We start from the raw sequence: 23,681 nt of genomic DNA, 5'->3' as shown, positions 1-23,681 counted from the left end.
GATCGATCAAGGGATGATAAAGCAGTCTCTGTGTTCAGCACGCTTTTAGTTCAAACAATCATTACTTTTCAAAGACTCCAAAATAGCATTAGTAACAAAACAACATACGTAAGGCAGAATTCCGCAAAAATCGTACTGCATAACTCCACGCTAAAAAAGTGAGAGGGGCTCACAAAAAGAGATCGGGAAATTGGCGCTCTTCCTGCGAGAAATTTGTAATTATGCCCAGAAAACCATAGGCAGGAGGTGACGCTTGGCTAGGACAAAACCCACAAGGCGTTTATTCACGTCATCAAGATGTTACGTAATTCAAAATCAGAAAGAGAGAAACGTCTCGAAGAAATGAATCTAAAATGTGCTTCTTGCGCGTTTCCTCATCCTAAAGCACGGAATAGCGGAAATTCTGGTTGCCGCTACCTTAGCTCAAACGTCGCGTATTGCGTCATTGGCAGAGCGGCAAGTTACTGTTGACTCTTAGTGCTACCAGTGGCGTTGCCATCAAAATAATGAGAAACGTGAAGTGGTGCTGCACTGGTTAGTGGAAACCCCGGTGACACGGACCAACCATCGGCACTGGCGAAATTGCGACGCTATGCATAGGCAGGTAGTACATACCGTTTAATACCAATTTTACGAGCTGGTATGAAGTAAATCGTGCATTCGGCAGCGTCAGAAAACTCCGGTTTTTCTTTGTTTAGGATACGGCAACACGGACTGCTTCATGGTTACAAGAACTGTTTGCGTGCGTCGGCAGCTTACGTGCAGTTTAAAGGCTGCTAATAGGAAAACGAACCGGTTAGGTCAAAATTAACAGACGCTCATAGACCCTTGTTCGATGCTGTGATAAGAAAAACGAGTCAGTGAAGGAAATATCACTTATTTTGAAACCAAAAATTGAGGAGCACTTGCTCTATACGTAAAACGCGGGCAAGATAATCTTGGTGTGTGCGCGCCTGATGCACTGCTTTCTTGCTCTCCATCTTTCTTTCTTTCAATTTTTCTATCCCATTGCGCAATTCTCCCTCCTAACTTTTACCTTTCTACACGCCGGGATTTGCACTGTTTTGTACGTGCTTAGCTTCGCCACACTTCTGATGCAACAGGCAACAACACAGTTCGGGCGTTCATTTCCAGGCAACCAAAAAAATGTGGCAGCGTCAAATGACAAGTCATAGTGGACGACTTCGATAAAAGGTCAGATTGCCGTATCAGAAATTGGTGATCGCCAAGAAGCCCACGATGGAGACACCATCAATTATTGGAAAACAGCTAGGACAAATGCGCTTATGAATGGCGAACGTTCTAGGGTCGCATTTCTTTGCACTCGCGGGCGCCAGATTTAACAGCGTGATCAGGGCGGCCGTTAGCCTGCGAGCCGCGAACTGGAAAGGTCTCTTCATCCTATGCTTGATCATCGACTTCGTCTTCATCTGCCGCTTCGCTACCAGAACCAGTGCGCCGATTTCTCCGGCGTAAGAGGCAATAACTCTGATGGGCGAGAGATGGAGTGCGGAGAGAGAGTAAGAAAGAAAGAAAGAGAGTGAAATAAAGAAAAATAGTAATACTGAAAGGGAAAAATTCTAGGGGGAAGAACATTTCTTCGCGAGGCATGAATCGAACCCGCGTACCCACGATCTGAATCTTAACCACTCGGCTATTCAGGCACGCTAGCAGAGCATAGCATGGTCCTGAATGTTATAGTAGAGCAAAGGAGTGGGAAATGGAAGTGAGGATGATGACGTCATATGTGAGGGTGAGGAGGAAGGAAAGGAGAATGGACAAGTTAAAGCGTAGTGTAGAAAGAAATAAAAATGAATAAGTAGAGAGAACGAAAGACAGAAAGTGAAAACAAAGAAATAGAGAGAATCAAAGAAAGTTATAGACAGAAATAGAAAGCGAGACAAGCAGATAGAAAGAAACGGGAAGCGAGAAATACAGGGATAGAAACAGAAAGAAGGAAAGGGGTAAAGAGAAAGAAATATAGAAATACTAAAAATAGAAGGAAAGATATACATAGAGGAATAAAGAAATAGAAATAAACGGATACAAAGCAGAGAGAAGAGACAAAAACGAAATATAGGAATAATGAAAAAGAAGTAAACTTCGCGAAGCAGCTACACCCACAACTACCTAGGTAGCCATCAGCTCAGCCGTCTGTTTGGCATTGTGCCTCCAGTGCAAGCCACGCTAATCTTATGTTGTTTAATTTTTTTTGCGCTCACACCTACAACTTCAAGGATATTTGCGAGGCAATACACGCTTCGCTTAAAAAATCACAGCATATCCACGGGGTGAATGATGATGAGTGGGCGAAGCTCCGGAGGTTCATGACTCTTCCGTGAAAATTCGCGCAATACATCATTATGAAAGACGTGAGAACCAGTGTGTGAGGTTATATAAGAACTTTTATTCATTTTCTTAGATGAGTTTTGGCTTCCGTTGTCCCTTCCAAATGACGGCTTCATTTCGACCGTTTCTGGATCCACTTCTCGGCATCACCGTGCACCTTCTGCTTCGCGGGCTCGAACGTCGGGATCTGTTTCTTGGCGCCTCCGTGCAGCTTCGGCTTCGCGGGCTCTCACCTCCGGGTTCTGTCTGCGACCGCGCGCTCCAGCGGCTTGCCGCGCCCGCCGCTCCGCCGTCTTGTCTTCCATATGGCGCAGCGGCTCCGAGCGAAAGAGGAAGCGCGCCAAGAGCGAGCGCATTTTATAGCTTTCACCCCTAACGGTCTCCCATCGCACTGCATCGAAACATCTCGCACGATCGCCTCCATCCAATGATCTAGTGATCGCTTATAACCCTATGCGATCCCATACATCTGAATGGAGCGAGCGCCGCAGCGCCATCTCGTATTTTAATTCGTCAGCTATGCTGCACTAGCGCCATCTAGTGATATCCCGTCACCCTAGCCTTTACCATGTATCTCTATGGATAGATGGATGGATGCTATGAGCATCCCCTTTAAAACGGGGCGGTGACATGTCTGCCACCAGGCTCGAAGAAAAAAAAAGAAAAAAAAACTTCCTTGTTTCATGTTGGCCTAATACCTTATCTACATTGATTAAATTATGTTATTATACCAAAAACATATAAATTCACGGTCCATCTCTCTGCCTCTTAAGGCAGAATGACCTTATTTTTCCCCCATTATTTATTTTTGTTCTTTATCTCTACTTTTCTGCTACCAATATTCTAACCGTCTCTTACTTATTTCTATCGCGGACGTGTTCAGCTTTCCATTGTTGTCCCTAAAACCCAAGGCTTCATGTATACTCGTGCCCACACGTATACATGGGTGAATATCGCCACATTCAATCAGTACATGTTCCATCGTTTCCTTAGTTCCCCCGCAGCATGTACATTGTTCTTCTTCGTTACTGAATCTCGCTTTATAACTACGCGTTCTAAGGCAGCCCGACCTTGCTTCAAACAGTAAAGCGCTTCCCCTTGAATTATCATAAAACCTTTCCCTCCTTATTTCGTTTTTTCCCTTTCGGTAGTTACTCAGAGCCGGCTTCTTTTCCATCGCTGCCATCCAATAAGTCCTCTCCGCCTCTCTGACCTTCCGCTTAATGCTCCTTGTTGCCATATCGCCTGCACTGCTAGCCGTATATTTACTGGTGAGCCTCCTAGTTCTTTTTCTCCACTGCGTGTCAACGCTTTTTCTATACAAATACCTGAAAACCTTCTCTGCCCATCTACGCTTCTTCATTTTCCTCAGCCTCTCTTCGAATCTCATTTTGCTCTGAGCGTCCCTCCCTTCAAAGCTTGTCCATCCCATATCCCCCTTTACAGCCTCATTTGTCGTCTTCCCGTGAGCGCCCAACGCGAGGGGGGCCACCGTCCTTTGATTTACATCCATTCCTGATTGTACCTCTGCCTTCATAAACACCACTGAGTTCCCAAATGTAAGCCCCGGGACCGTCACACCCTTCCACAGCCCTCGAAGCACCTCGTACCTATTGCATCCCCATAAAGCTCTGTGCTTCATAATGGACCTTTTCCGGGTAGGTAGTGTGCGCATGCGCGCCGGCGTCTGCGGACCAAGCGACATCTGGTGTCACTACCTTGCAATTTTTTAACCCAAAGAAAGGCGCGAATGCTGTCCTCCGAGATTGTCTACCGGCGCGCATTGGACAATTTCGGAGGCCAAGGGCCACCAGTTTCGATTTCGGCGATCGCCACTGGAGGTGCTGTTCGGACCCGGAAAATGCCCATTGCAGCATTCCTCTTTCCCTTTGCTCACCCACTCGTTGCACAATTCACATGTTTTGAAGCCTGGCGCGATTCTACGCTTCTGCCACGCAATATTACATGCGTGACGGAGACTTCTTCACTGCATGACATTCATATAGTGTTTTTTTTTTTCCGAAGCAGCTTCAAAATATAGCGTTGCTCTGTGGTAGAACACCTGCTTGCCACGCAGGCGGCCTGGGTTAGACATGTGTGCGATAGATGCTGTACTATTACATGTCGTTTTTTTTCCGTGGTTTTATCGATCGCCTGTTGCCGTTGGCAGCGTTACCCAACAGTAAGCAACTGGTTTATAACACATATGCGGCTCTTCAACATATATGGGTGCGTATAAAATTTATACAAATCTTTAGCGTTATTTCGTAAGGCTTCGCTCCGTAAAAAAAATTACGCCACAGTCACCTTCCCGCCGCATGCTTCGCATAACATCGACTCCCACGTTACGTGGGATCTGCCGAATTTTTTGTGCATGTTGATGCCATCTTTGCGCGGGATTCCCCATATGCGTTGTTCACGTATATGGTAAGAACTTCAGCTTCCGCAAGGGTAAAATCATGATCATAGGCGTCAGTCGTCGGCACGGAGATGTGTCACGAGGCGTCAACGTGAGTGTGATACGTGCACATTAGGCGGTGCTATATCTGCCAAACAACAGTAGACATTGTACTAGCTCTCACATACCAATGCACTATAAACAATAATCTACTTCCGTGACGACACGTTTGACTTTCGTGTTATACCAATTTTCATGACGGAGGGATCAGCCATGTTTGCCACCAATTGTGAATTGACGCATTATTTGAAGCTCGAGCCGCAATCACCATTTAATAACCAAAATAGGCCATTAACTTTATAGTAGTTCAAGGTGATTATGGATTTCGGCTGTAGCGAATGTCTGTTTAAGTGTAGGTGTTCATTTATTTCATTTGTATCGGACTTCGCTTTTCACTCACTTCCTTTGAAACTTTCGGTGAACTGACAACTCAAATAAGCGCTAACATTGAGACATTTTGGCTCTGTGTGTTTGTGAGTGGTGCCTTTTCCGCGATTCGCAATATAAGAGCGTTATTCACAATAATTAGTGTCGGTTCTACGCTGTTGTTATCTGCAAGCCAGCGCTCAGCAGAACAAAGCGCAAAATACTGAATTCTTTTGAAAACTTGTAGTATCCTTACCATATGCATACATGTAGAATAAAATGTCTACTCTCAGCTTTTCTGCGTTGATTATCCACGTGTTCTGGGAGCGAAGGAGGAGATGAAAAAGACGACTGAGAGGGCGTGCCATTTTTGATGATGATCATTTTGGTTCACCTGTCACGGACAGATGCTCGGCTTGAACAGCTCTCCTGTTAAAACATTTGTTCGATGAACGCTGCCGTAAAGGTCATATGACTGAGCACTCACTGCGGAACGCAGCACCTCGCCTATGCTGCCACGAGCGCATAGATACTGGTTTGAGCAAGCGGTGAACTACTTATAGACACCACTTTAGAGTTAGCAATAAATCAAAGTCTCTCAGCTGCCTCGGCTGCTTCAGCGTACCAGAGGCTTGTGCCCTAACTGAGTGCGAGATTGCTCAAAGGGCATAGATCACGGCTTCGTGGCTGCGAAATGCGAATCGACGCTTGGATAGTTAGATGGGGCGTAGGCAGGACATTTCCGTAGGGGCTGCTCAACCATGCTTTATGTATGTTTGTGCATGTGTTTGTATGTGTGCGGCTACATATATACATATGCAAAATTTTGAAAAATGGGGCAGCTACACACCAGTAGTGGAATGACTGAGGAATCGTGGAGCAGATGGTGTTGCTTTCTCCTTTGCCTCCTCCTCAGCCTAGCTTGCATCTCCCACCTTTCGCTATATTATACTGTACATGACTATGCTACGCTTCACCTTTTCCCTTCCTTCTTTCCCTCCTCTTCACCCTCATATCACTACTCCTTACCACCACTTTCCTTTCCCGTCCATTCACATACTCTAATGCATGGCTACTCCTGGCTACTCTCGATTCCGGGGATAACAAAGAAGTCAAAAATACCAACCGCTGGACTTAAGCATTTTGCTTTATCGTACATTGCCCATATGTACGGATATACGGTGCATATTTTTGCTGATGGGTCTGTCACGCAGACGTCCTCAGCAGCAGCTTTCACGGTTCCTCACATGGGCATCACGAAACGCTTCAAGATAGCGCATCGGACATCATCTGCTGAGCTGACCGGCGTCCGACAAGCTGCCCGCTACATTGTACAACAGAGTCCCGCGAAATGGACATTATTTTGTGACTCCAAGCCGGCACTTCAACTTATCAGCAATTACATGAAGCAAGGAACCGCATACAGTCCTCTGGTGTGTGACATAATGAATATGTTATCTGAGGCGTCTCAATCCGGGCATACCGTTGCATTGCAATGGATTCCCAGTCACTGTGGCATAGCTGGGAACGAGCAAGCTGACGCAGAAGCAAAAATGGCGCACACTAACGGCGAAGTCATATCAATTCAATTTTCCCGATATGACATCAATGGCCTGCTGTCTGAATCTATGAAAACATCTATGACACGCTTATGGAATGACCCTAATTATCGCCAAGAACGTCTTTACAGACTTGACTCTGGTCGTGCTTTTCTGATTCCATTCCGGTTAAGAAGAGACCAGGAAACATTACTACATAGATTGCGGCTGGGTGTTGCGTATACACGAAGATACCTTTTCAAGATTGGGCAGGAGCGAAACCCTAACTGCAGTGTGTGTCACACGTCTGAGACTATTCACCACATCCTGTGCGTGTGCCCTCAGTACGCGACTGAAAGACAATCACTTCAGTGCGTCGTAGACCGTCTGGACTCCCGACCTTTTTTCGGAGGAGAAGCTTTTGGGTGCTTGGGAGCATGCAGACCAGGCCCAACGAAGTTTAAAGTGCCTATTGAGATTTCTAAGTGATACAGGTTTAGATACTCGTCTTTAGAGCATGTGCGGCATAAAGACTTTTGCGGCATAAAGACCCTGTCCCCGTGCAAAACAGTGTGTACAGTGACTCATTTGCCATACCATCATCGCCTATCATCACACCTCCCTCTTTCTTTTTCTTTCCCCTTTCCCCTTACCCCCGTGAGGAGTAGCAGGCTAGAACCCGCTTTCCAGGCCGACCTCTCCTCCTCCTTCTCATTAAAAGCATCTTCTTCTTACTCCTGGCTATACTGTACTAAGTATGCTAAGGCCACTTCGCGATGTGTTGGGAAACATTTTCACTGTTTTAGACTGTCCTGATAAGGGCACGAAGGACGCGAGTAGCCGAGGTTGTTCTGGTGCTAGCGCTCGCAACAGCCATAGCGTCGGAATGTGCACGCATTCATGTGTAAAGAACGGCGCGTCCCAGCAACGATCACATTATCGACGACTGACATCCGCGTTTTATTGTTGTGCAGCGAGTGTTGCATATACTGGGAGAGTTCTGCCTTTTCCAATAAAAAGAGTTTAATCTTCACCGACTTCAGTTTTGCGTCCTTCAACGTCACAACCGCGTATCAATATGCAGCACCGTGTATTTGTGCCAACTAGGGTTGATACGGCATATGATAAGAGGCACAAGTCTTCTGATAACTGAAATTTTGACGCTGTGATCCTGCTGTAGAATACTTTATTTTCGCGCACTCGTGCTGGCCCTCAGCAGTGCCAAAATAGTCAAAACTTGAAAGCCGCACAAACTGCATCGTCGAACGTGCTACATCAAGCACTCGAAGGACACGTTGAAGATATCACGTTTCGACTTTGAAAGCGCACCATTCCCAAGTTCTTATGCTATACAACCGCTTCTGTATAGGTCCCGTATCTTCATACCCGCAGCATATTCATTAAACTTGTCCAAGCAAGTGGCTGGAACGTTCTTGTAATCGGTAGCCCAGAGCTCGTAACCTGGAATCAAGTTTAACATACAGATTAGGGTCAGAGGATGGGAGAAATACCTTTTCTTCAACCGTAAACATACCGTCACTCTCTTCGTTGTTCGCTTTGTGGTGTTACCCTCTGCCAGTTATTATTACTGAATGAAGACGGAGTGTCTTCGAGTTTTTGAGGCAGATGTATTGAGTGTTCGGTCGTTTGCCATTGATTCGGTGTTAAGAACCCACATATTCTATGTGCAAATGGCACGTGGCAACGTTGCCGAGGTTTGACGGGTACAATGCAATTATTTTCTGTGAAGTGTTTAACGCTGCTAGGCATACATGCTTTCCTTGAAACTCCGTTTAAAAAGATCGTGGAATTGATAAGCGTATTTTGATGCGCTCGTTAAGAAAGCAGGACTGTGGTCATTGTGGCCTAAGCTATCAATCCCTTGCAGCCATAAAAAGATGCGAAATGAGGCAATCAACGAAATTTTATGGCTATTAAATGAAGTTCAAGTTGAGAATGAAACAATACGATTCATTATGGAGAGAAAAGGACGTTCCGCCAACCGGAAGCGAACCCATAGCGCTGGCGTTATAAGAATGTTTTGTATTGTGCGCAACAATGTATAACATCGCTTCATTTGTAAAAAATCCTAATTTTGCACTACTTTCCCTGCGTTTGTATTTATTTTAGACGCCAAAGTGAACAGGCCCTAACTGACAACTATTATATATCTGTCGCGTAGTTTCTTGCATAGAACATTTCCAGAAAAGCCTCAAGAGAGCCGATGAAGAACAATGCCGCAAGCACACCTCATCGCCCTGCTGTTCCTACATTCGCGGGTATAAGCTGTTTTGGGGTGTTATTAAATGCGAAGCATTTCTTAGCGAACCTCTGGCACTTTGAGCGTTTCTATCTACGTATCTATATATCTATCTATCTATCTATCTATCTATCTAGCCGCCTACGTCTGGGTGCTCTCATGATCGCCTCCTTAACTTGGTGTAGACCAAAATTTGCATGGGAGGGTAAGAGGATTTGACGAATATGACTGACGGGTCATGACATGAATAACGTTAAACTCCTGTCGAGTACGTCGTCAAACCCTTTCCAGTAGACGCGTGTGGCACATACCCGTTTACCATGGGCCGCGGTGTGCGGGTTCTCACCATCACTGGACTCACTAAATACAACTTAGGTATTTTTTTCTACAGGCTTATAAATAACGAACTTCCGCCAGCCATTTTTCCATCGTCTAATCTCATGATCTACAGCACTACTCGATTCGCGATGAACAACAATTTTCTTTTACCCAAAATTCGGACTAATTATGGGAAGCAAACTGTAGCCTTCACCTCTATTTCCCTTTGGAACACTCTTCCTCTTATCTTGAAAACCACAAGACCATTACATCATTTTAAGAAAGAACTAAAAATGCACTTACTTCATTCTGAATAACGATAGAGCAACTGTGTTTTCATTTAAGGTACGTGTGCTTAGTTGTTCAGTGTATTTTGGACATAGATTATCTGACTATTGTATTGTTTCTTTTTTCTTTTCCTTTTGTCTCATCATTTTTGCTTTGCTGTGAAATTTTAAAAGCGTATTAGTCTATGTAATGACATGTATAATTTTTCTGTGAATGCTATGTTTTTTTTTTTGCTTAAATGATTGATCTCGCTACTGTTGCTACTATGATGTGCATATTACCTTATTTCATTTTGTACAGGAGGTCCCGATACAGTCTCTTGACTATGGGACCTCCTCCTGTATACTAAACGCTTGTAACTTCGCTCAACTTTTTAATAATAAATTCTGATTCTGATTCTGATTCTGATGCGCCACAGGTGATTGACAGTTTATATCTACCGAGGAACGGCGAGAACAGGCATTGGTTACCTAAATGTTAAAGCGTTAAGGAAAACCAACATCGGCAGCGTTGACTCAACGAGTGGAAAGAATGAAAATTAGGATCCCAGCAGGAATCGAACCCAAGCATTCTGCGCGGCAGTTAGGTATTTTACCACTGAGCCACGCCAGGTCTATAAACTGGTTTGGAAAAACACCCTACGCAGGCGTAATATCGGCGCAACGTCAATTGTGGTTGTGCTGCTTGCTATCTAATTTTACAAGAAAGTGATAAACACTACATGATACTCCTACGATACAGGCGCCATATCAGATTAACGTCTGTAGTTCCAGTGTTAGCTCCGCTTTCATAGCAGTCTAATGAACATTACGTTTGTATTCCTATGATTCAGCAAGCTATATTGAAGCATTGCTCGACCCCGGAGGAATACATTAACGAAAGTTACATATGATATCCTCATCACCGCACCGTAAGGTGCGCTTCGTCCACCAGAACGGCGCAGTGTCCACTTCATTTCTTACGAGGCTGGGCGATGGCCTCATGCTGAGTGAGGATGATGCCAGATTGATTGACAGCCGCTTTGTAGACTAGGCTACGTAGGCCACATACGCCCAGGTAGTCTACAAATACGACAAACACCATCCACTGATGTTGGTCTACGTAGCACTATCCAGGACTACCAGCCTCGACGGCCTATACCTCACTAACGCGATGGGTGGCTTCAGGTTCCGACATGTCGCCGGCTCTGTGGACAGACAATTTGTCGACGAAATGACTGAGGCATCCACGAATTCTAACAGCTCTACTATACCACATACTTCACTACACATAGACCCCTCGTCACCACCAACACGACCGGATCCTATAACAAGTCATGACCAGCTGCTGGTGCTCACTGATCACGGTGATGATGCCCTTGCTCAAGAGCTGTCAAAAACATCTTGCACACGTGTACACGGGTTCGTGAAACGTGCGTGCGTTCTCGGGACACGTATAAGCACTACATATAAGCTTACCGCTTCTGGTGTTGGTAATACCCACGTTGCATACCCAACCGTAAGCTGGTTATATAACACATATGCGGCTCTTCAACATATATATGTGTGCGTATAAAATATATACAAATCTTTAGCGTCATTTTGTAACGTGTCGCTGAGTAAAAAAAGTCACGCCACAGTCCCCTACCCGCCGCATGCTTCGCATAACATCGACTCCCACGGTACGTGGGATCTGCCGAATTTTTGGTGTAGCGTCATTTACGTGTGTCTCATCAAAGATGCCGGTGTGCAAAGCAAGATGAGACACAGCTGCGGGTGACAATGGAAGAATTATATGATCCCTCATTCACGCGCACTCCGGTTTAAAAGACGCCATTTTCAACCGGCCTATGTAACCTGATTTGACTTTTTTCACCCTTGTTTATGACTGTACATCGTACAAAATTGAAAGCAGGAAGAAAGCCGCTCCTCAGTGGAGCTACATACCTAGTTATATTGCGAAGAATTTGAGAATAATTTATTAAAGTAATTTGCGTGACGCCTCCGCAAAGTGCTTAATAAGGCACTCCTTGATTACTAATCAAGGAGTGCCTCAAGGATCTATTCTGGGCCATTTGATTTTTCTGCTATTTATGAACGATTTGCCCCGAGCACTTCGCCATACTGACTGCTTCTTATATGCGGACGATACAACCATATATTCATCTCATAAAAGCATCCCCGTACTTCTAGAAAAGCTAAACGTAGACTTAAAAAATGTCAGTGACTGGTACAGTAGTAATTGCCTGCACATTAACCCAACTAAAACTACATTCGTAATATTTCATTCTGCATTAATAAAAGTGGCACCCACGGTGCTTACGATAGGGGACAATGAAATACCGGTTACTAACAGCGCCAGGTTTCTGGGTGTGACATTAGATAAGCACCTAAAATATCTTCGCGTTCATTCGCTAATGCAGAAAGTTTATTTTGGCATACATGTCATCATTAAATCACGTAATTATTTCCAGCGACATATTATTCGTGCGCTATATCACTCCTACATTCATAGTCATCTGTCTTACTGCGTATCATCTTGGGCTAACACTTATTGCTGTCACCTGGATTCCCTTCAGCGCCATCAAAACCAAGCTGTACGACTAATGACCTTCAATAATGTTTTACACCCTCAAAACCACTATACCAAAATCTAAATATTCTGCCACTAAAAGAACTACTTAAACATCAGCTGTCTCAATTTATCTTTGCGCTTACGCAATGTGGCACCTCCATCCCGGCTTACTCAAATGAACTGCTTATAAATACTAACATTACCAGGTTCTCTTCAAACGGTAATCTACTTCTTCCGCGCGTTCGCACAAATTATGGGAAACTAACTGCCCTCTTTTCAGGCATATCATTTACGAACTCAGTACCATATGAAATTAAATCATCCCCATCGATACATATTTTTAAAAAACCTTCACAAGAAATACTGTCTCGACCAAATATGTGAGGAATTACAATAGCTTACTAATCTGCCATTCCTTCTTTTTTATTTTAATATGATTTTCTTCTTTCTTTTTTATTAATGTGCATGCTTGATTCGCTATCATTACCTCTGAATACTTGTTATTGTTTCAAGATGATTTCACCTTGCTTTTGTTTCGTTGTGGCAATTTGTACATCGTTTTGCACCGTGAAGGCAATCCAGGGCGTCGTCAATGCGTGGCAGAGGATAGGCGTCCTTCTTTGTGACCTTGTTCAAATGCCGGTAATCAACGCAAAATCGCCAACTGTTGTCCTTCTTCTTAACAAGTACAACAGAGGACGCCCATGGACTGCTGGAAGGCTCGATGATATTCCGGGAAAGCATTTTGTCGACTTCTTTTTGGATGATTTGTCACTCAGTATGGGAGACGCGGTAGGGTCGCCGATGAATTGGTCTCGCATCGCCTGTGTCAATCCGATGTTTAACAACTGACGTTTGTCCGAGAGGGCGGTCGCCAAGGTGGAAGATGTCCCAAAAGGACGCAAGGAGAGCGCGCAGTTCATCAGCATGTTGGGTAGGTAAGTCGGGTGCAATCATCTGAGTTAAGGCACCTTGTTCTGATGGAGTAGTAGGGGAAGGTTTCTCTGCACACGAATCTCTGTCGTAACTTAGAGTTGAAATGTGGCAGTCGGCCGCCGGCATGATTTCCGCAAGTGAAATGCCACGAGGGAGAACTTGTGGACATAGGCCAAAATTCACTAGCGCTAGACAGGAGGCGTTGTCCGTTATAGTAACGAGAGTGTGCGGAAACGCAACGTTTTGCGAAAGCAGGACTTCAAGATTGGGAGACACTTTATAGTAACCGTCGGGTACAGGTCGTACAGGTGAGACGCCGACGTAAGTAACTGTCCGTGGAGGAAGACGAAGGTGGTCTGCGGAACAGAGCCGGCTTGGAGGGCAACCGGGAGGGTCAACAGCAGTAGGTAGAGCGAGTTGCACAACGCCGGCAGAACAGTCTATCAAGGCCGAGTGTTCTGACAAGAAATCAAGTCCCAAAATTAGGTCGTGAGGGCAATGTTCTAGGACGTAAAACATAACCGATGTGTGGTGTCCGGCGACGGTCACACGAGCTGAACACACACCAATCACGGCAGCTGTTCCACCATCGGCAGTTCGGACCACAGGGCTTGGGGCAGGAGTAACGACTTTTTTTAGGAGTGTTCTGAGGTCAGCGTTCATAACAGACACGTGCGCGCCAGTGTCAATAAGGGCCGTAACTGGTACACCGTCCACGTCTACACTGATAAGGTTCCGATGTGCGGGCAGGGTCAGTAGAGAATTTTGGCATGGGGTCGTGATTGCAGCATCACCTCTAGGAGCTGCTCCCGTCAGTTTTCCGGAGGTGAGCGCCGGAAGGGCCTGGGGAAGGCGATCGACGAGATGGGGGCGAGCGGGAAAAACGGCGTTGCGGCGAAGGTGAGCGGCTGAGTCGAGTGGGCAAAGAAGTGTCAGGCGTGAGCGGCTGTGTTTGCGGCGATGAGCGTGGATTACCGGGAAGGAGGCGATGGGACGGAAAGTAAGGCCATGGTGTCGAGTTAGACCATGAACGGCAGTGACGAGAAATATGGCCTACACGACCGCAGTTGAAGCATATTGGCCGGTCGTCTGGTGTGCGCCATTCTGCCGGGTTACGATAACGTGGAGGAGCGGAAAAACGTCGGTTCGGTGTGACAGCAACAGTTCCTGATGCACGACGGACTGGATGAGGGAGACGGTGGGTGATGGTTGTCGGAGTTGAGGGTTGGTGACGTGAGCGGAGCAGCGGCTTCGATTTCTCGGCGGACAACGCGGAAAACATCACTGCAACTTTCCGTAGAAGGCAGGCGGGGGTCTTCGCAGGTGGATGTAGCAGCCGTGTTAGGCAGGCGTGTAAACTGGTGGAGAACACGGCGGCTCTTGGCTTCCTCAAAGCGCCGGCATTCAGAAATGATGTCTTGTACGGTGGATGAGTTCTTGAATACAAGCAGGTGAAAGGCATCATCTGCTATACCCTTGATGACATGGCCAACCTTATCGCCTTCCGACATCTGCGAATCCACCCTGCGGCACAAAGCGAGCACGTCCTGAATGTACGTAAGGTAGGATTGGGTGCATGTCTGAACACGAGACGCGAGCTCTTTTTGGGCGGAGCGCTGACGTCCCAGAGGTCTGCCAAATAGCTCCCGAAGCTTTTGCTTGCATAACTCCCAGCTGGTCAGCTCTTCCTCGTGCGTTTCATACCAGACCTTCGCGGTGTCTGTTAGGTAAAAGATCACATTGGCCAGAATGAGCGTTGGGTCCCATCGCATACGTACGCCCACACGCTCGTATGTCTTTAGCCAGTCTTCTACGTCAACGCCATCGGTGCCCGAAAAGCTACCTGGGTCTCTCGGGGGCTCCAAGATGAGGGTTGACGGGCCGGTTGGAGAAGGCACAGTAGCCGCTGAAGGGTCGGCATTGTTGACTTCCGTCGCCATTGAAGAGGCAACTAGGCGCCCGCTGCGAAGCTTCGTCTTGCGTGAAGTTAATACCCCGCACCTCCACCAAAGATGTTACGGCGAGAATATATTTACAATATATATACACAGAATAAACTCAGCGGCTGGCAAGATGGCGCCCAGCTTGCAGGGTCTGTCAACGTCGCCCTCTTTCTTGTCTTCTTCGGTGTCCTTTCCAGCCCGTTACAATATATATATATATATATATATATATATATATATATATATATATATATATATATATATATATATATATATATATATATATATATATAGTGACGCCAAAAATGGGCCTCGAGTGTGAGTACAGTTGCTACTGCAATAATAAAAGGCCACATACTCTTGTGTTAGTCGCGTTTTCTACGGTTGTGAGCTGTTTTCATGCGTAGACGATATCATATGCGCGATCGTCGTAAGCGGACAAGCAAGTGCTCGCATAGAATATTTCTGAACAGTAAAGTGCTTTCAATCCGGTGTAAATGAAAAGAAGGAGTCTTGACGGCTCATTTCTTGGCTTGACAAAACCTTAATAGAAACTGGCCGATCTGCTGGTTCTCATAACAATCCAGTTTGTACACTTGATTGAGCGACTAATCAAGACACATGGTGTCGAGTAAGCACAAAACAGCGGTGTGGTAATTCACTTGGCCAACATTAAACTCGTTCGCCTCTTTCTAAGCCTCCGTGAATATGGCCGCTCTTGGTAAAATGTGCTTGATCACGGCTACTTCAGCTTTCGTCTTCAGTAGCTTGGTTCGCGCAGTGGAGAACACTGCCACGTACACTAGTCAGATCAGGATGGTCTGCTTTATTAACAGCGAGCTTTATTGCGTACCTGAAACAAGATTTCTGCTGTTCATGCTTTTTTGCCGTGGGGAAAGAAACTGGCCCGCCGTCAGACTGTAACGTTCGAATGCGGGGGAACATATGATTAATACATTATTTTTGCGCCACTTACGCCCTCCTTCTTGATCGAAAGAGAAATGACCCACTTTCAACCATCCTTGTCATCGGTCAAGTGGTCCACGTAATGAAATAGCAATATCGGTAGCTTTTTCTTTTAGTCGTCTTACAGAGAGACGGAGAGCGGCGGATAGGTGGAGCTAGGCGTGACGTCAGTGACATAGACGGAGGTGGGTCGTAGAATGCACGGCTGGACTGGCTGGTGACAGGTAACACGACTCGGCGCTGCTGCACGCGATGCAGTAACGTGCCACGTGGCCGACATAACCACATGCAAAGCAGACGGGCCGGTTGTCGTGTGTGCGCCGTCGGTTCGCCGGGCCAGGTTCCACCTATGTCGCAGGATGCGATTGACGGGGTGGCTGCTGAAATGACTGCCAGGTGGGCTGCAGTCGGTGCCTAGGGATGACGGCAGCTAACGTAGCCGGCACGCCCGCTTGGAAGGACGGAGGTCTAGCGGCGGCTTCGGCGTAACTCAGTGGGGCAGCCGCAGGGAATGCTCGGGGCGTGCTGGCGACAACTTGAGCATAACTCTGTAGCACAGGGGCCGGAGATTGCTGGTGGTACTCAGGCATGACCTCCGCAATTTCCTGTTCAATCGCGCGGCGAAGGGGAGCAAGGAGGTCGACGACTGTTGGACGTGCGGTGGCTTGGCAATGGCCAGGAGAGAGAACTGGCGTGCTATTTCCTCGCTAACGAATGACTTCACTTCTGCCAGCAACGCGGCCTGGCCACACATGGCCGCCACGCCAGCAAGCTCTGCGTCGCGTGATGGCGAGCGAGGGGTCATCGAATGCTGCCGGCGGAGCTCCTCGTAGCTCTGGCTTAGCGTTATGGCCTCGGCTGCTGTGCCAGGGCTTTTGGCGAGCAGCATAATGAAGGCATCGTCGTCAATGCCTTTCATTACGTTCCGGACCTTGTCACACTCATACATGGTGCCGTTGGCTTTCTTACACAAGTCGAGGACGTCTTCGATATAACTTGTGAAAGATTCACCGGCCTGCTGAGCTCGTTCGTGTAAGCGACGTTCTGCTTGCAGCTTACGAACTGCAGGGCGACCAAGAACGTTGATGACGGCGCTCTTGAAATCCGACCAACTGGCAAAATCGGACGCGTGGTTGTTGTACCACGAGCTTGCTACTCCCGCGAGGTAGAATACCAAGTTGCTCAACTTGCTAGCTTCGTCCCATTTGTTGGGTACGCTCACGCGCTCGTAAATTCCGAGCCAGTCCTCCACGTCGGTGCCATCGGCGCCAGTGAAGATGGTGGATCGCGGATGCGTGGGACACCGGGACATGTGGTCGTTGTGGGAGGAGGCGTTTGCTGAGCAGCGCCTTGAGGCATGGTAGTCGGTAGGGTACGGGAATTAAGCTCCATGGACATCGAATGGGAGCACAACACCTCCACCAATTTGCTAAGGTGTTCATTGGACGGCACTTAGCGAGAATGCGCTATGGGGACAGTGAAGGCAAAAGCACGGGCTCTAAGCGCGAGCGGCGTCATTTCAGGAGAAGCCAAAGAGGACGACCCACTAGAAGGCGCTGAGAGCGGAACCAATTAATCAGTTCCAAGGTTTCGCTACAATGCTAGCGCATTTCGTGTCATCCTTGTTATGTAATAACATAACAAGGATATGTAATAACAAAATATGTAATAACAAAACATGTAATAACATAACAAGGATGGCATGCCTGTTTCTTCTGTTGATATAGGTAGCCACATAGAGGAGGCTGAGCATTCAGAGCAATCAGCAGATGGATGCTTGAAGCTATGTGCTACAAACGGAAGGTGCATACGTAATATTTATCGCGACAGTTACTCAATAAAACGAATGTACGAAAGCGACCGCAGTAAAAGTTGGTATTTTTTGGAAAGATCGGCTCGGCACTAAGTTCTGTACGTGTCTATGCAGCAAAGCGCTTCCACCATACTAGTTGCTTTTGTGTCACCACTGCGGCAGCTACTTGACGAACTTAACAGTTAATTTCCGTCATGAGTCCACAAGCAGCTAAAATTAAAAGCGCAGAGCAACAGAGCTATCTTGTCTCGAGTCTCCTGCGCAGTGATGGATGTGATTTTTTTCTAGAGCCATCTGTTTTTATTCGTAGACCTATCTATCAAACAGCCAAGGACGCTAACTATAGCGATGTGGAATCTTTGCCATTCGAATGACAAGCACAGTTTAGAAATGATCTCAGTGAAACAAGGTGTCTGTATATATCTGCGCTAGCTCTGGTAGAGATGATTTCAATTTTAGGAAACCTTTATTTTTTTTTTCGTCCTTACAAGGTACCGATGAGCAAGTTCGCCTTATAAATATACTCACACGAAGTCGCTGCTTCTTGATCTTGCTTTGAGCGCCTAAACTAGCGCTCATCAGCGCAGTATGCGTCGAAGAATGTATGGCTTCTATAGAATGTTACGCTAGAAAACAATGGCGATAATAATATGCTTGTAAATTATAGTCAAGCACATCGTATGTTCATGAACGTTGTAGTATTTAGCTAGAGTTCTACATGACACTGTGTCATACGTTAAAGCGCATGCACCCATAGGTAACGAATGAAGGAAGAGAATTTTAAGGGCTCATTTCTTTGTTGACCCAACCTTAATGAAAACCAGCAGATAATGAAGCCAAGTATGATATTGGCAACGTTAAGTGTGCTGCTTTAGGTGTATTGTAGTAAGTAAAATATAGATGTGAAGAAAGCAAAGTGGACGAAAATACAACTTGCCAGCGGCAGGGGCTGAACCTGCAGACTTGGATTTTGCGCCCGATTCTCTAGCTACGGCGGAAGTCGTCACGCCGTTCCATTTATCACCCATTTATCAGGTATTCCTGTGCATGCAAACTTGAGAGTGTTTGTCAGCGCCACTCGCAGTCATTGCAACAAGTGTGCAACATTCGTTTTTTTTTACCAGCTGGCGTCACACAGCACGTCATCAAGTAGCACGTCACGTAGCATGTGAACACTCTCTGGTTTGCACGCACATAAGTGCCCGATAATGTGGGCGGGGGACGACCGCCGCGGTGGTTCAATTCGTAAGCGCATCGGGCGCGAAATCCCAAAGTTTCAGGTTCGGTCCCTGCCGGCGGCAAGTTGCCTTTCCGTCCAGTCTACTTTCTTCCCACCAATATCACGATTACTTCAATACACTTATAACAGTACAATTAGCGTCCCGTATTTCTTCCTTGGCGTCATTATGTGCTGGTTTTCATTAAGGTTTTGACGTACCCCCGCGCCCAAAGGTTTTCGGAACACGAAATTTCCGAGGAAGCTGTATTCTCGCTTTGTCTAAGAACATAGCCTCCAAATAAATATTTCATCCTGTAGTAGTGCCTGCGACCTATACGTCTACCCGCTAGTTTATAAGCGCCATGCACTAACAGGGCAGAAATTCGCATTTTCGGTGGAGCCCACGCTCCGTAATCGTTTGTGGGCGGTTGTACACATAGGTGTAAAAGGCGTCGTTTGACGCGCTTGATTGGCCAAGATTTCTCTATCGCATGACATATTTACTGTTAAAATGACGTGAACCGAGTGAAAGCAACACAAGCAAGACAACACGGAAGGTACTATCGCCGTCAAATTGTTGTACGCTCGCTTGGATGGTGAGAGGGCTTACCGAGGTCAACACTCTTGTCAAAAAAAATCGCACCATCTCCCACTAAAGGTGACCATGAGGCGATGGGAAGCAGCGTTTCGGCATGTCAAGCTCGCGTTTCAGAGGGGGAGGGGAGTGTAGAGGGTGAGGGGAAAGGGGGAGTGGAGAGTGAGAGGGGAGTGGGAGTGGAGAGGGGAGGCGAAAGGGGGAGTGGAGAGTGAGAGGTGAGTGTGAAGAGGAGAGGAGGTGTATGGAGTGGGTTTGCGCATGCGCAGTTAGGGTGGTTTTGCCGTACACCACCACCACCGGTTTGAACTCCGCCATAAGATGCTTCGCATCTAAAACGGCGGGACATCGGGCTCGGGGCTGCATGGGCGTCATGTGGAGATAGCGCGCGGTTTTAGATAGGTCCCATCTGAACATGCGAGTCCCCTATAATGCACCTGCATCCCACTTCCTTTCCTTGTTTGTCGCCATGGATACATCAACGGTTTTGGCTGTCAGAAGCGCTGTCAGTGATGTAGCACCGAAAGAAAAAGATCATGCACGCTCTACCTTTGACAGGCTGCCGGTAAACTGGCTAAGGTATTGTTGCTGCCGGAATGACGACACCGTTAATCGAGGACACTCTTGCCGCATAGCTTCCGTCGGTTGCTAAGCCGGGTGATTCCCGCGTTTTTCTTTCTTTTTTTTTTCGTGGCCCTACACAACAAACAGCGATTCTGACGGCCAGTAGAGTTGGTGCAGCAGCAGCGATAAAATGAGAGAGAATGCGGGGCAGGTCCGTCATTACGGGCCGCGCATGTTCAGATCTGGCCAATGTCAAACCACGCGTTATCTCTAGGTGTCGGCATCCAGTCCCGAGTCCGACGCTCCGGCGTTCTAGATATGCTTGTGGAACTGTGTATATGCAACGATTCCTCGGCAACGTCCTAAGCGAGGCGGGCATGTCATGCGCAGCAGCAGCGCTTGCAATGCTGCTGGCGTTCCAGCGTAGCCGTAATATTAGACAGTTCCAGTTTCACGAACGTGGAAGAGTTCACGTACGTGGAGCTAGCTCCTGCGTGTCTTCAGTACGCACGAGCTGCCCACGTATGTCTTCAGTACGCATGGCCGCCCACGCGTCTTGCGGAAGCGCGCGAGGTCTTCGCGCTTGCGTTGCGTGCTCTACCCACGTGAAAGTCCTACGGGGCGCCCATGCGAGATCACGAAGCTATCGAGAAAGGGTTGGTCGGCAGTTTTCAAGATGGTGGCACACCCAATGAACTCTCCGAGCGTTTTCAAAAAGTGACGACTTCGATGTGCTTCGCGACGTTCGAGAGTGCAACCCAATCGAAGCCAGCATGCAGTATTGATTGAGATGGACTGAAGTCGCCGTGCGCCTGTCAGCAGCCAGGGCAAAAATATTCAGTGCCCGCGCCTGCCCGCCCGTGAAGTGCGCGATCGCGTGAGCAGCAGCATGCAGCTTTGATTTTCAGTTGCGTCTCCACGTCGTCCGCGTCGATTCTCCACGTCGTCCGGTGAGCCCCTACATACTGCTACGAGGACGTGTTATGAAGACGTGGTCAATTCCAGCCCAAGACAACACTCACAACAAATGTGGGTCACAGTGCACGCATAGAGGCAATTTTCTGCTCGAAATGTACGCGGCTACCGTTATGTCTGCCGTGTGGCTCTACGTGCGCTCCTGTGCATGCGTCTTCTGCACGCTGAGCGTCCCACGTTGAACATGGGACCGAGCGTCTGCCGTTCGCCGTCGGCCTCTTTGCTTTTTCCAGACAAAGACTGGCTAGGAAACGCTCAAAAAGCGCGTTTCACCGGAATAAACGGAATTCGTCTTCTGGCCTCCGTGACGCTCACGTTCTTCGACTACCGGCGGTCGTTCTGCCGCCGAAGACGCAACACCATGTGACAATCTGCACCGCTGGCCTTGCAACAAAAACACGTTTCTTCGGGTTGAATGTTTCGCTGTAGTGCTATATTATGTGGAAGCTCCGTGGCGCTGCGTCTGCGTACGTGAAACTATAAACATAGCGGACGCGTGCCGCGTGACGTACGCAGAGTTCTCACGTTTACGTACACAAAGACGCAAAGAATCCACGTACGTGAAACTAAAACTGTCGAATAATTCGCGTTTGGGCCAGTGGGCGGGTCAGGCATATCGTCTCCCATAAATTAACATAGTTTCAAATAAAGAGCAATGATACAATGGAGAAATAAATCGAAAAGACTTGCAAAGCAAAAATACTCAGAAAGGCTTGCAAAAAACAATATACACCGCCAACAGTGTTGAAAGAGAGGGGGGGCATCTGCTGCGCTGTTTCGGCGGCTTTCAAGGAGTGGAGCTGGCTGCATTTTTAATGTTCAAAGCTTCCAGTAATTCACAGCCGTCTGATGCTTACTCTGGCCTAGGTTTGTTTACCACGTAAAACCACGGGTCACATTTGCAAACCTTGCAGTGCGCACAGAGTTGCGCACGTCCTTATATTTAGACCATGTTCTCTGGTACGTTCATTAGGAGAGCGGCCAGGCTCTCCAACATATGATTGGCCGCACGAATGGGAGACCCTTTCTCACATTTGGCATAAACAGTAGAATATTTTTAGCACAAGCCTGCCGACTTTTCTCTTCACTAGATGTGCAGGTCGAGGGGTGATCCAGCTTAAAATGGGCGTAAATACGAGAGGACCGCCATACTTTCTTGCTACATTGTTGTCAATTATATGAAACAGCAACTAAGAGCTGGGCAATGAACATGTTCTTTAGTGGCCTGTACAATATGCGGCCAGCCTTGGTTGGCTAACTATACCAACAGCCCAAATTCCCGACAGGCTGCCCTCCATAGGCAACAGTTGACAAAATAATGACAAAAGCTGTTTTCGTGGCAACTATAGTAGTCAACATAGGAGCTGCAATACCTGGCTGTCTGGTTATAGATAGACTGCCGCAGCGTACAGCACTAACCAAGAAGTTGCATTCAAATGTTGTTTATTTACGAATATACAGGTAATGCAATTACGTAATGTGATTTTCCCTTTCTAGCCAACGTATATACGAACATGCATAATAATGCGATAGTGAACATATAGATCAACGCAAACTCAAATTATTGTACAGAAGGCTAGGTGTTGCTTATTTTTAAATAGAAAATAGACTAGCGCCGCTATATTTTGCTCCACGTTGTTGCAACGGATGCTCAAAACACCGATTATTCTGTGTGCAAGGCCTATTGTTAACCAGACTCGATCTAAATAATTGAATCATGTCAAAAGTGATATTTTTACCCTCTTATCCGGTTTATGGTTACCTCACCTGCAGTGTTGTGGACTGAACTGACTGGCTTTCAGATTCACGGGATAATATACGAGGTTTAGCGTATTCAATTTCTTGATGTATGGTCTAACCAAAATATATTTGAAACGCGCGCATATCAAAAGTGACGTTTGAATTAAGTAAAAGCGTTCACTGTCGCTACAGAGTAGCTAGTGTAACACTGACGTTAAAAGTGAACATTTAGTATACGCTTGTATGCTGTAACTTAACCTGCCATTAATGTTGAAGGTTGTCGGCTGATATCTCGCGTGGTACTCTTTATGCAAATTCAACGGTTTCGCTGCGATTGCGGCCAGTGTGCTATTCGGGGGTCGTTGGCTAACGTTTTCTAGAAAGTGGTACATGATATGTGCCTTCACTGGAAACATTGCTGAATAATATGCCAACCTGGTTGACCTAAAGATATTCTACGTGAGTGCACGTGGGGATAACACCCATTCGCTTGGGCATCGCCCGCGTTCCCGGAGCGCAACGCCGCAGTAAAGTTTTTTCGTTTCGGAATTAATATAATTTCTTTCTATGACTCGCTTTTCCTAGGGCGCCGACGAATGACCGTCTGTATTCGGATACAGCTTTACAAGTCTGCGGCATTTCCTCCTCAACGGTGGATGCGCACAAGCCTCCACCAATGAGCGCGCATCCTAGACTGACGTCATCAGCCCGACGACCGGTAGCGCCGCCTTCGGAGAAGATTGAGACGATTGCTGAGTGCATGAGTGGGACTGTGTTTTAGTCGCGGAGGCGATGTGCTG

At 47.0% G+C, this 23,681-nt stretch overlaps 1 protein-coding gene across 1 annotated transcript in view; it reads left to right on the top strand.

Moving 5' to 3' along the window:
* The window catches only part of LOC119402735 (female-specific histamine-binding protein 2-like), a 571,419-nt gene that overhangs the window by 169,845 nt on the left and 377,893 nt on the right, over positions 1-23,681 (top strand). The window lies entirely within an intron of this gene.

This window comes from Rhipicephalus sanguineus, chromosome 8, assembly GCF_013339695.2.
Source record: "Rhipicephalus sanguineus isolate Rsan-2018 chromosome 8, BIME_Rsan_1.4, whole genome shotgun sequence".
In the NCBI taxonomy this organism is placed as follows: Eukaryota; Metazoa; Arthropoda; class Arachnida; order Ixodida; family Ixodidae; genus Rhipicephalus; species Rhipicephalus sanguineus.
Note: the sequence above shows the minus strand (reverse complement) of the source record. Positions and strands in the feature narration are given on the sequence as shown.